Source organism: Dromaius novaehollandiae, chromosome 1 (genome assembly GCF_036370855.1).
Source record: "Dromaius novaehollandiae isolate bDroNov1 chromosome 1, bDroNov1.hap1, whole genome shotgun sequence".
Lineage (NCBI taxonomy): Eukaryota > Metazoa > Chordata > Aves > Casuariiformes > Dromaiidae > Dromaius > Dromaius novaehollandiae.
In genome coordinates this window covers 145,463,781-145,476,233 of record NC_088098.1, presented here as the reverse complement: position 1 = coordinate 145,476,233, position 12,453 = coordinate 145,463,781, and positions in this window count along the sequence as shown.

Here is a 12,453-nt window from a genome sequence, read left to right as displayed (position 1 = left end):
AATTAAAACTGCGAATGGTCGGGGCAGATTTTGGAGTCCTTTCCTTAAGTAAACCTAGTTTTATTGCTTCTGTCCCACAATGGAAGGTGATAGAGCAGGAAAGGCAGCATCAGGAGCCTTGGGAGTCAGACTGAAAATTTCTTCCCTACCAGTCAATATTTGTCAGATACAATTTCTTTTTTCTTTGGTATTGGGCTCTTGATTCCTATTCTAACAGCATGTGCCAGGAGCCAGGGGACCATTGAGAGGACACTTGAATACAGGCTTTTTTTAAAGGCCCCAGCACACCTGCAGTGAGCCAGATCCTGTCCAGACCCTGTTGAGACTGAGCAGATAAGTGATGGAAGTGAAGAAGTCGCTTGCCTTTTGCCTCTGTTCTACTGCATGGGCTGCCGGAGGAGTGAATGAGGAATGAGGGTACAGTCCATGCCATTTATGAAGACAATCCTGAGCTAGGCCTGGATGAACAACACATAGTTAGCAATTTTATTCTTATTTCTTATTCCACTTCTGTTCCCAAATGTCATGTTACAGCCACTTCTGGTAACAGACTGTCAGCCATCTCTCTCTGTGCACTCCTAGAGACACAGTGTTAGTTCTGGCAATGCTAACGTCAGCAAGGTGATCACTGAAAAAGCATGTAGCTGTGTAGCCATTAAGCATTTTAGAATTTTTTTATAATTATTTTTTATTTTTATTTTGTCAAGTCATTTCACAACCCTTCTGTTTCCCATGAATGCCACAGTATCTCTGTGGCTCTTACCTCTGAATGTCACCACATCCATTCATTTCCTCAGTTACTGCAAGGGAAGTATTGGCAGAGCCACTGCAGGGCAGAAATAGCATCTTGCACATGAGGAGGCGAAATGCACTTTGGATAATGCTGGTAGATGACCCTGTATAAGAACAGGCCATGCCATTGGGGGGGGGGGGGGGTGTCTCTTGATGCTTCCTGACACCAGATGGTTTTGTGCAAGCTCGCACCCAAACAAGACTATCTTTGACTCCCACAACTCCATGATTTTCATTTCATTTCCCTGTGAGCAGGAGCTGGTTGTACCTCAGAGGCACAAGAAACACAATGTTAAGTGTATTTTAAGGCTATTTAAATAATGCTGAATCCATTGATCCATTCAAATTCTTCTGGTCCAAGCTGGAGCAGCAAGTTCTGTCCCATTTAGGGTATAAATCTGAGTGGATCTACCTGACCTCAGGAGAAGCTCCAGAAGCCATTTTCAGAACTCTGAGTTCTCTAGTTGTCTCTAGTTAACTCTCTAGTTATTTTCTAGGGAAAGGTTTACTTTCATTATTAAGATGTACATTTCCAGTGAAATCTAGCCTTTGCATTCAATTGGTATCTTTTTATCACCTGGAAAGATACACAGCACATAATATGTTTTCAGTTCCTTAATGCTGACATTTTGTGATATTACAAAGAAGCCAATGATATTCATCATATATCAGATTAGATATTTCAGTATTTTTCTCTGAGGTATTTGGCCCTTCCAGTGCTATCCAGAGCCTTGAGTCAGCCCTCAGGCTCCCTGCAATATGAGCAGGGAGTATTTGATGCCCCAGGGGGAGAATCCCTCAAAATAACCCATGCCTGGAGCAGGGAGAAACTGCAGTTAGCCATTAGGAAATGGTAAACACGGTTTCCGTGAGGGTGTATACAGTTTGCCCCTAGAACAAGTGAGTGCCTCCAGAACCTGCAGTCCTCACATGGCAAAGGGGCCCTCCTGGTTGACAAACATGGATAGGCAGGATGTTTGGAGTCAAGTCTAGTGTCCTACTCTTTAATTAAAAAAAACAGTAGGGAGTGAGTGCAGGCATTTTATTTACTAAAAATAGCCAAGTATTTACAAAATTGCCTATCCACTAGGCTATTTGTCCTGCCAGAAAAGGAAAGCAGATTGTTTTGAAGCAATTTGTTCTTGATGTGTTGTTTTTTTCCTTTTAAAATATCCATAATGCTCAACTTTCTCGTGAAGTACCCTGCTAGCTTCCTGACAAACGGGGCATCAGGTTCTGGGCTCTGATCCAAACCTCCAACCAGTCCAAACCTCCTCTCCCAGGACAATGTCCTATCCATTTCAGAGGGGGATGTGACATGGGGGAGATAGGTGGTATATTTGACCCCTCTGGTTGAAAAGTCCAGGAAAAAATTTGAGGTTCAAGGGGCCAAGAAGGAAACTTCATGCACTAGGCATTAGTGAATATGCCTGGTTGCTTAACAGGGTTTTCCAGAGTACATATTTGAATGTAGTTGCCTGAAGTCCACTATAAAACCTGCTTTAGGTACTTTTCCAATTCTTGTTCTAGGTGATTAATTTAGGTCATTAACAAGCACTTTGCACCAGTGCTACTTGACGTGATAATTGGTAAAATAGGATAAAGGCTCTTGGCCCATTATTCTGCCTCACTCCTACCTTGCCCTGGAAGGCAGATGAGTCCATACAGCTGCACAAAGCCAACTTGATTGAGAAATAAAACATTCAGCTCGTTCTAATGTTTGCTTAACAACCAGGCAGTTGTTTTTTTCCCTAGTCATAAGTCCAGTAGTAATTAAGCTGCTGGCGGTTCTTAAGAGCAATGGTGTTAAATGCCTTCTGGCACCACGTCTATGCCAAACTGCTATAAAGAACTGACAATTATGCAAGATTTCCTGTTTACCCAGTACGAAGAGCAATGTGAAGCAGGATGTTTGGAGGCAAGTCTAGTGTCCTAACCTTTAATTAAAAAAATAGTAGGAAGTGATTGCAGGCATTTTATTTAATAAAAAATAATCAATTATTTAGAAAATTGCCTATCCACTAGGCTATTTGCTCTGCCAGAAAAGGAAAATAGATTGTTTTGAAACAATCTATTCTTGAAAAATCCTTATTGCCCTCTGGTTCCTTACACATTTTTTCTACGGCTTCCCCAGGTGTGCAAGCTAGGCTCACTGGCCTGTAATTCTCCACCCACGCCTTTCCCCCATCTCTAAAGAGAGATACTTTGTTTGCCACTCACAAATTCCAAAGTCTGAATGCTTTGGGATCTCCATCATTGTAGCAGGACTTCACGAGATAAAGAAAGATTCAAAGGTGAATTTCTCTCTCTTATCCAAAAGTCTGCTTGTTCACATCTCTTCAGATTTCAGACCTGTTTTATGATTTTGCTTCCTAAAAAGTAGTGTTTATTGAAAATCATGGTAGGGCTGTTCTCTTGCCTCATTAGTCAAAGTAAGGGAAAGGCCCTTTACCTTGCACAGGAGGACAGCACAAAAGAGGGGTATACAAGACAGGTTTTTTTTGCCTTTGTGTGTTTTGGGAACAAAATAGTACCTATAGTCCTTGGTGAGGATAAACTCTGAGATTGTTACTGGGTGACCGAGTACGTGGGCTGGTGTGGGTCAGCCCCATGCCATGGGATATGTGACAGGGAGGCTACTGCCTGCTCAGGGCTAACCTGCTGATGCGGTATCTCCCTAATGTGGGGTGAGAGAAGAGCACAACAGAGCTCGTCAACAGGGTAGCGGTGGCTGAAGGAAGATGGTCTGCTTTCCGAGGGATGGCTCTGCGTATCCTGTCTTTTATAAGCTCTTCTAAGTGTTTACCATGCTTAATGTTTACAGGGCTAGACAAACTTTTCTTCTCTTACATGCTTTTGTGGGTGTTGGGAATAGGCCTTCACTTGGGAACGTTTTGGTCCCTGTATTTGCTAGCTTTTGTGAGACAACCTGAGTGCCCTTTCTTGCCTTCTTTGTGAAAATCTGTTTAGTCTAAACTGAGGGTTTCCAAATACTCAAAAATGCAGCCAGGAGGTGAATGAAGCTGGTAAAACATCATGGCTGTGCTGGCATTGCTGCTGCATCCGTGTGCTATCACAGGCCTGGAACTGGCGAGGATAGGGACGTAGGATTTGCTGCACTTTACTGTTGTGCTTTGGACTCAAGGAAGAAAAGAAGGTGTAATCTCCTAACCCTGGGTTAGGAGACATCATCATTTTTCTAACAATCTTTGTTTATCCATTCACTGTCAAATTATCTACCTCATCTCAAAGAGTTCTTTTTCTAAAGATGGTCTTTTTTGCTTATGACAGAGGGGATGGACACAAAATTACTGCCTTTAAATAAAATGTTCACTTAGAGCTACCTGCTGCGAGTAAACAGGTCCCTGGCAGAGCAAAGAGATAGCTGCTGGTGATAGCTGGTGAAATGCGGTGGCTTTGGAGAATTTGTTTATTTTACCTTGACACTATCATGCTCCAGATTCATCTCAGTGTCAAACTTATAAATATAACTTTGACTACAGATCCTTGCAGTCTTCTTATTGTTATCTCTCCATAGCAATGTGGATCAAGATTTCGGAGGATAATAATACACAGCCTACAAAGATGAGCCATTGAACTTGGACCCTCTATTTTAACTTTGACCCTCTATTCACATGAAAATACTCTTGGAAAATGAGATGCCATTGCCCTGATAAACTATTAACAACATTATCAGATGACCTGCAGGGTTACTTTGGTCAGCAGATGGGCCTGATGGGGAAAACAGCTGCAGCAGTGAGAGGCATCTCCTTGGGCAGGCGAATGGACAGGAAGTGGGTGTCTTATAAAAATGGCTGAAGGGGGGAATAGCGGTAGATGAACTGATTTTGTCCAGATTGGTAGATCACTTGAGTTATTTAAAGACAAGACTTACTGCTTTGTTTTTGTGCTGCGTGCTGCAGCTACTGCCAACCTGAAGGTCAAAGAAATGGTTGGTGTTGAAGTCGGGTTCTTCTCCTGCATCAAAATAAATAAGGCTCATGTGAGCTTTAAACATAAGTGGTGATAACCCCTGAGATAGTTTAAGACCCTCTTCCTTATTCAGCCCCTGTCTTCTTAAAGAAAAAATGTTCAACTCTGTGTTTCACAGCACCTGGATACAGGTAGGGAAGGGGGGGACATGCACAGATATCCTGGCAATATTGGGGTGCTGGACATCTTAGACAGGATTCTGCAGTCTGAAGGTACTTAACTTTGCTCTATGAAAATGAGTCTGTGTATGGACCCAGAAGCCCTCTTTTACTGGTGCTATCAACTCCTGCTAGAAAAACTGCTCCGTGGCCTTCCTGCTCCTGCTCTTCCCCTTGTGTAAAGGCCTGTGGGTGGGTTTGAGGTATGCAGCCAACTCCTGAGTATCTTGCCAGATGATGCGTGGCTGGGAAAGGGCAGACTAACTCTGGCCAGTGCTGCTGTGCTTCCTGCCCATACCTGAATCCTCCTTCAGCCCTCTTTCTTTTCTCTCCTGCCCCACTACTTGCCCACACTTCTTTGGAGCAGCTTGGACTTGCTCATGTGAGGGGAGTTCGAGAGAGCCAGTACAGCCACAAACACTGGAAATCTAGTATGAAATGATCTTTTCAATGCATTGACAGAAAGGCTCGAGGAGGTGCTTGCTTTCCCTTAGGAGATATAAAGCAGAGATGCAAGCTCCAGATGAGCTGGGATATGAGCCTGCATAGGCTGTGGGGAACAGGAGTGGAAGAAACATGAATATTAGCTTGAGATGATACTGTTTCACTAAAGATTTCAGAGATAGTGGGTTTTTTTGTTGTTTGTTTTTTTGAATGATTCAGCATAAATTACTCCTTCTGGCCAAAAATCTAGAGTGCTATGGACAAGCTTGACTGTGCTCCCTTGGCTTGGGAAAGGTGGTGCTTTCATTGGCTTGGAGCACTTTGGGATCTGGAATTGTGTCTTCCAGTGTGAGATTGCTTAATACTTTGCAGGCAATGCTCCTGAGATGACTAGCTACACTTATGCACTCTTGTTCCCTCTGGCAGACCACATCTCGGTCAGGGCTCCCTCCCCTTCCCTCTCTTCTCCAGCCGCCTCTTGTTTGTGCTCTTTGATGAAAGATTATTGCTTTGAAATCAATAAATTCTTCACTGTGTGGGGGAGAGAAACAGGCAGCTCTAGGGTGTAACTCATCCGACTGATTTTAGATGTCTACTTGAGGCTAATCAATTGTAGCTTTTAATTATTTACTCCCTTTGATTGCAAAAGGAGACTAAGCTGAGTAGTGCAGGCATCTGTAGGAATCTGCAGAGCTGGTATCTGGGGAGCTGGGTGAGCTGAATCCCACCTCAGTGTTTTGGTCACCTTGATCCTTTTCTCAAATGTACATGGCATTAGCCAAAGGGTTAAAATGTTACCTGGAAGATCACTGAGTGACTGCATAGGCTTGTGCCTTTGGATAGTAATGCTAAGCAGTGACAGTGTTAACTTTCACCTTCCTGGTGCTTGGTGGCTTTCTCTAAGCTCTGTTCCCCAGAGAAGATCTGTGCAGGTTGGCCTGGAAGTCCTCTCAGTGAAGAAAGACTGGAGCCTAGCATTGTTCAACTTGATTTGATGTCAACTTTGTTTTCTCTTGATTAATACCCCTCTCCGCAGCATGTGATGTTCATTACACTGCTTGCATTAAAACAGGGAAAAGTACTTTTTAAAGGACTTTGAGGGCAGCTGATACCTGGCTAGGAAGAATGTGGTATGAATATTCAAAGTCCATCTGCTTGGAGGGGCTAGAGAGAGATCAGCACTACCATCTCCTCTCTTGGGTAACTGAGGCACAGACAGGATTGCTTAAGAAATCTTTAGCAGAGTTAGAGAGCCCCAGCAGAGCCCTAACCCAGCTAACATATGGTGGGTTTTGTCCACATGGGGACTGCAGTATGGGCTGGTAATGGAAACTTGTGGGAGTAACTGCTGAGAAAAGGGAATGCAAAAACATTAGTGCCCAGGAAAACAGATAACAGGCCCTGCAAACTCCATCTTTCCTCCTCTGGCTGCTGCTGTTGTTCCATCCTCCTCCCACTCACTCCAGATGTGAATGAGGCCTATCTGCACCTGCTTTCACAGGAATGAGTAGGAGTACCTAGAGTCAGCTCTGAGTGTGTCCTTATCACTTATTCAATCCAGGTGATCTCTGTTCAGAATGCAGGCATCAATGGCTGGTAGGGGCAGTTTTGAGGTTGATATCCTAGGAATTTGCCCTTGATTTTCGTTAAGAGGCATGTTGCTGAGAAAGAATTGTTATTTTCTGCAATCTGTCACAAGAGATTTCTCAATAGAGTACAAAGTAAACCTTCTGTTTACTTTAACAAATGGCTTTATTCGTTTCAAGATTCCACGGTATGGTTCCTTGTTGATGCAAAGAGAATGTCCCAGGGTGAGCAATAGCTCATAAGGTGTATTTCCTATCATGCTAATGACCTTTCTAATAATTAAACCACATAGGGTAATTTTATAAGCTTCTTATTTATTCTAAGTATTTGCTTTAAAAGTTTGTGGATGGGTGGGGGAAGAGAGAAGGAAAAATGTCAAAAACTGCCATGTTCACTAAAGATCTTTACATACAAGGAATTCAAAAATAGGGAGAGAGATTGTTGTTTGCTCTTTTTCTATTGTAATTTTTAGGATGAGCTAATGATCAGGACAATTCCCCTTGAAAGATGTCACTTACAAGTTTCCTTTTAGTCCCTTCCCCCATTTAAAAATTCGTGATCAATGAGTTGAACAATTTTCACTAGATAAGATTAGGAGAGGCTGAGTTCTGGTGAAGCACTGACCTCTGTTGGTGTCATCCCTTCATGCTGAAGCCACTTTTAAACGCTAACCGTGATACTCTTGAAAATGGTTGATATATTTGAGTTGAGACCTGAGATACAATCAGTTCATGATGAAGCTGTATTCTGATGCCACAGTAAATCTAACATATAATTTAAATATGTTAAAAAAGCTAAGGGGTTTCTCTTGTATCAGCAGGCTTTATAACAGACCAGGTATTGCCTGTCTGTCCTCCTGCAGGTGGCATATTATCAGTCTAACAATATGAAGTATGCACAAAATTCATATCAGATAATCTGGCTCATGATGACTGCATGCCCACTCTGGCCTCCAGTCAGTTTTGTATTGCTGTATGATCTTGTGGTATGTTGACCCAAAATTAAGGATCAGTCATGCCTGATCATGCAGTGTCTACCCACTGTGAATAAACTTTTTCCAGGCAATACCCTAAAGCAACTTTGACCGATTATCTCCCTTATAATGCAAACTTGATCTCTTCCAGAGGAAATTTGTCACAGGAGATAGTTGCCTTAAGCATTAAGGGATGCTAATGCAGAGAAATAGGTATTTTTAGGCTGCAGTTTGTCTGATTTAGTTGAGGATGGGACGAATTGCTCTCTGGAGGTGCTAAACAGATAGCTCCAGGGGAGGTGTCAGGTGAATTTTCCCCCTTTGGAGTTAAGCAGCAGCAGCTGCTGCAACAGCTTGTGCCATATGGCTACCATCTTCCAATGGGAACAACTTTCAGGTGCACATCAAGGTTGCCTTGGATGAAGTGTCAGGTGATGCCAAGATCTGATGGGTGAAGTTGTCAAAATGATGTTGAAGTGCATAATATCCTCAGGAAAATCATGAAGATTGTGCGTGTAGGGAGGGATGACAGTAGAAGATTACTATGTGAACTTTGGTTGCCACAGTACTAGGAGCCTTCCTTTGCTACGGGCCCGCATAGGGACTGGGAATTTTCGGATTTAGGAGATGACTGTATTCCTCTTCTTCCCTCTGCAGGCACCTGCACATGCAGCCTGGGGGGCACTCTGTGGATTTAAGAAACTCCCCAGAGACTTATAGGCCTACTGAGTAACTGGCAGAAAAAAATTAATCCATACCTTATTTGGACTTCTGTCAGTTTGGGTGCTTTTTAAAGAGAAGTTGTGCCTGTTGCTGTTGGGCTGGCTGTCAGAGATATGTTTTAAAGAAGACTGAAGAAGAAACAGGCTCTCCTACCCTCTTCTGTTGTGTAGTGAGCAAAGTTGTTAGTTTTTTGTTTTGGAAGGAAACCTGCCTAATCAAGACAAGAGGGCCAGTAACATGCAGGGATGCGCCTGCTCGTGTTCTGCTGGAAGTGGAAGCTGAAACTCTGCTGCTCTGTCAGAATATCTGACTTGTGTTTTCATTTGTGCTCTTGGCCTGAATTGAGAAAGCTCGTGTATGAAATTCTATGGCTTTGACATCACTCTGCACTGTTGCAAGAAAAGAGTCTTACATTTAGCCCTAGGTGTTGGATTAAATAATAACCGGAGATTGTGCAAATAGTTTTGCTAAGCCATGATGTCATGCCAAGGCCTTGCACAAGCTGGGGACTTCTGCTATTGTGGTTCTACTAATGCATGCTATTAGGATAGCAGCTCTGTCCATCTGTTTATTTGCACCACTGTTGATTGCTTCTTTGAAAGCACATGGGAGGAACTGAGGGAAGAAGCACACATCCTGACCATTAATGCTTGACCTCAGGGTGAACCTTCATGGTATACAGAGCCCATAACTAACACTCCAGAAAAGACAGGCTGAAAATTTTCAGCTCTCCTATTGCACACAGGCGTTTTTGTGTCCCTGGCTCTGGCTGTCTAAGAAGCAGCCACACTCTGGTAAGCAAGGCAACAAAAGGGAACAGTTTGCTGCATAAATGGACTTATTTAGGTGTACCTGGCATTCCTGTCAAGAAATGCAGGTTCTTGTGCTCTTACAGACAGAATTTAGGACAGGGCATTTCTCATCTAATGCTAACAGCCACAAGTCTGAAATCATTTAGGGAATTTCATGTTCACTTTCATTTTAAAACAAGGAAGCTCAGGACTGCCAGGTGATGAGGGGTAAGTTTCTCATTTTTTAATGCTCTTTTAATCTATTTTCAGAACAATTTTTATCCTTCTAGGACCATTATTTTCCCCTTCTGCCAGCCCTACAGTGTAATTATAGCTCTAAGTAGTGATCTTGTAATCTGCTGTCAAGCATCGGTAGTAGGCACAGGGCAGCACTTCCCATTCCCAGTAGTCTGCTTGGTGGATCAAACAGAGAGACATGAGGGCAGCAGAGCTGTGTTTCAATTGTAGCTGTCTGTTTGCTCCTTGCATGCTAGTTCTCTTCTTTCTTCCATCCTAACATGGTGATATCTTGCTTACTTGCCTCCCTACCCTCCTGCAGTGCCACAGCGTGTGCTTAAAACTTGCCATAACTCCCGTCACAGGCAAAAATTCTCGGCTTTCAGTGTCTTTGTCTGTCTCTGTCCTGAAGTTCAGGCTCTGCTCTCTTGATTACCCAGATTAGGGGGCCTGCTGAGGTTTCCCTTGTATAGAACTGAGGAGCACAGAGGCTGGTGTGCATGGCGCATCACCTTGACGTGGGTTTGAGATGGAGCCCTGTTGTGCTCCCTGACCTTGGAGCTGAGAAATATTCTTGTGTCCAAAGGTGTAGACATAGTCCTTGCAGATAACGATATCAGGTGGGAGAAAGGAAGCTTGTGAAGGAGTGAGCTTACATGTATAAGGCAGATTGTACTAAGGAAAGCAGATATTTTGAAAGATGACTAAGCTTTCCTCACTGAGCCGAGATGAAAGAGGCAAACAGTGGGAAGAAACATGAGGCTGGAGAATGTGGTTTTTCCACTAGAAATGTAAGGACTGTTGCAGGGTCAGTCTTCATGAGAGCAGTGCCCTTAGGGAGGACTTCTGGGGGTGGGAAACAATTTGGAGAAGTCTGGTAGGAGTATGTCTCTGAGCCAATCTGAAGCAGCTTAGATGAGGGCATCCTAGATGTGCCCTTTTCTCTCTGATTTAGGAGGAAGTTAGTTTGCATTCAGAAATTAGAAGGAGGAAAGAGAAGATACGACACAAAGAGACACAGACATGAGACAGTGTGACTGCATTATACCTCACTTGCTAAAAAGAAACTCTGTCTAAAAATCGAGCTACTCTGGCTATCTCTCTCTCCTGTAAGGCTAGGATTGTTTGGCTTTAACTGTGTTAGCCTCCTTCTAATTTTCTATTGGTCCAGTCCCAGTTTTCTGGCCAGCAACCGGGACCATAGGCTCACAGATTAACTCAGGCAAGAAGGAACTTGGGAAGGTCCCTGCTCCAACCTGCTGCCCAAAGCAGGGCCAGCTCTGGAGTCTGACCAGAGTGCTCAGGGCTATGACCTGTCGGTGCCCTACGGCGTACACTTGCCTGCATAGTGATCAGCCCTCGTCCAGCTATGGCTGAGGGAAGAAACTCAAAATGAACTTCCTGGAGCTTTCTGCCCTCCTGGTCCTGCTGTGTGGCCTCTGTGGGATGCAGCAATGTGCAGTCCTTTGGATCTGGCGCAAAGTGAAAGGGTCTGCTAATTGAATTATTAAAAGATTAAAGAAAGGCTTTTTCCAAGAAGTGCCTATTATAGCTGCTATCGTTTTGGCTGAACTCAGCTGGTTTAAAAGGTACCAGGAGAAGAAAGATAGGAAGAAAGACAGATTGCATTGTTCTCACTTCCTCAAAAATAAAATTAAAAAAAAAGATAAAAATCCAGTTATTTGTCAAGTTCTATTTTCCATAAGCTGCCAGTGGTTTAGCTTTGTGTTAAGCTGCTTTCAGTTGCCCATTAGTAGAGTCCTAGCTTCCTCAGCTGGGACCAGGGTTACTTAGTTCATTTTATTTGCCTTTTATGAGCTTTGTTTCCGTACAGACTAGAGACTGAAAATAAGGATCTAACACTGATATAAAGTTTTTTCATATCAGGGGTTCCTCTAAGAGCTGAAGGACCTGAGGTGCATCATGTATATTTACAGCAATGACTGAATTTGTAGTTGATGGTTCTGATCACAGCCACAAGCTGAACGAGCTTCCCTTGTTCCAATAATGCAACTATTCATTTAGAAAAAGTTTGTAAGTACAACAGTGTACATTGGATGTGCCAACATGTTCTTTGCTTGTAGCCCAGGAACAAGAAATACTTGTATTTCAACGTGTCACAAATGTCCTTGCTCTCTGCAGCTTCTAACACATGCTATAATAAATGTGTTCCTAGGCTCCTGTAAATGAGTGTTATTAGTATTTCCTGAATTGCTTATGCTTAGTTACCATTGCCATGATCATTACAGATGGAAGAGATATAGGGGTATTGACAGAATAAGAAAAGGAGGTATGGAGGTATTGACAGAATAAGAAAAACTGATGTATTTATTTATTTTACAGCAAAACCTGTCAGTCAGGAACATCCTGATCAATGAAAAATTCAATTAACAAACAAGACAGTCTTTAGAATTAGCTCTTGTGTAGGGTCTGTCTTGTTGTTAAGAGGCAGTGATCTCTTTTCCTGGGAGAGGGCTGTACTAAGTCCTATAGGACATGTGATGGTTTGAAAAGTCTTAGTGCCTCTTCAGTCTAACTGAAGGAGAATTGTTAAGGAAAATTGGCTCATAGGAGGAAATAAATGACGGTCAGGTAGGGTTTGCTCACTCCTTGAGCAGTTCTTCTGTATCTCCTTGAGTTCATCAAAGACAAACAGTGGCATTTGGACAGCTGTTGAGTTTCCAGTGCATTGGGGTGGCTTTTTACCATTGCTTTTAAGAGAATGTGGTTTGTTAGTGTTGTATTTTGAGGTGTG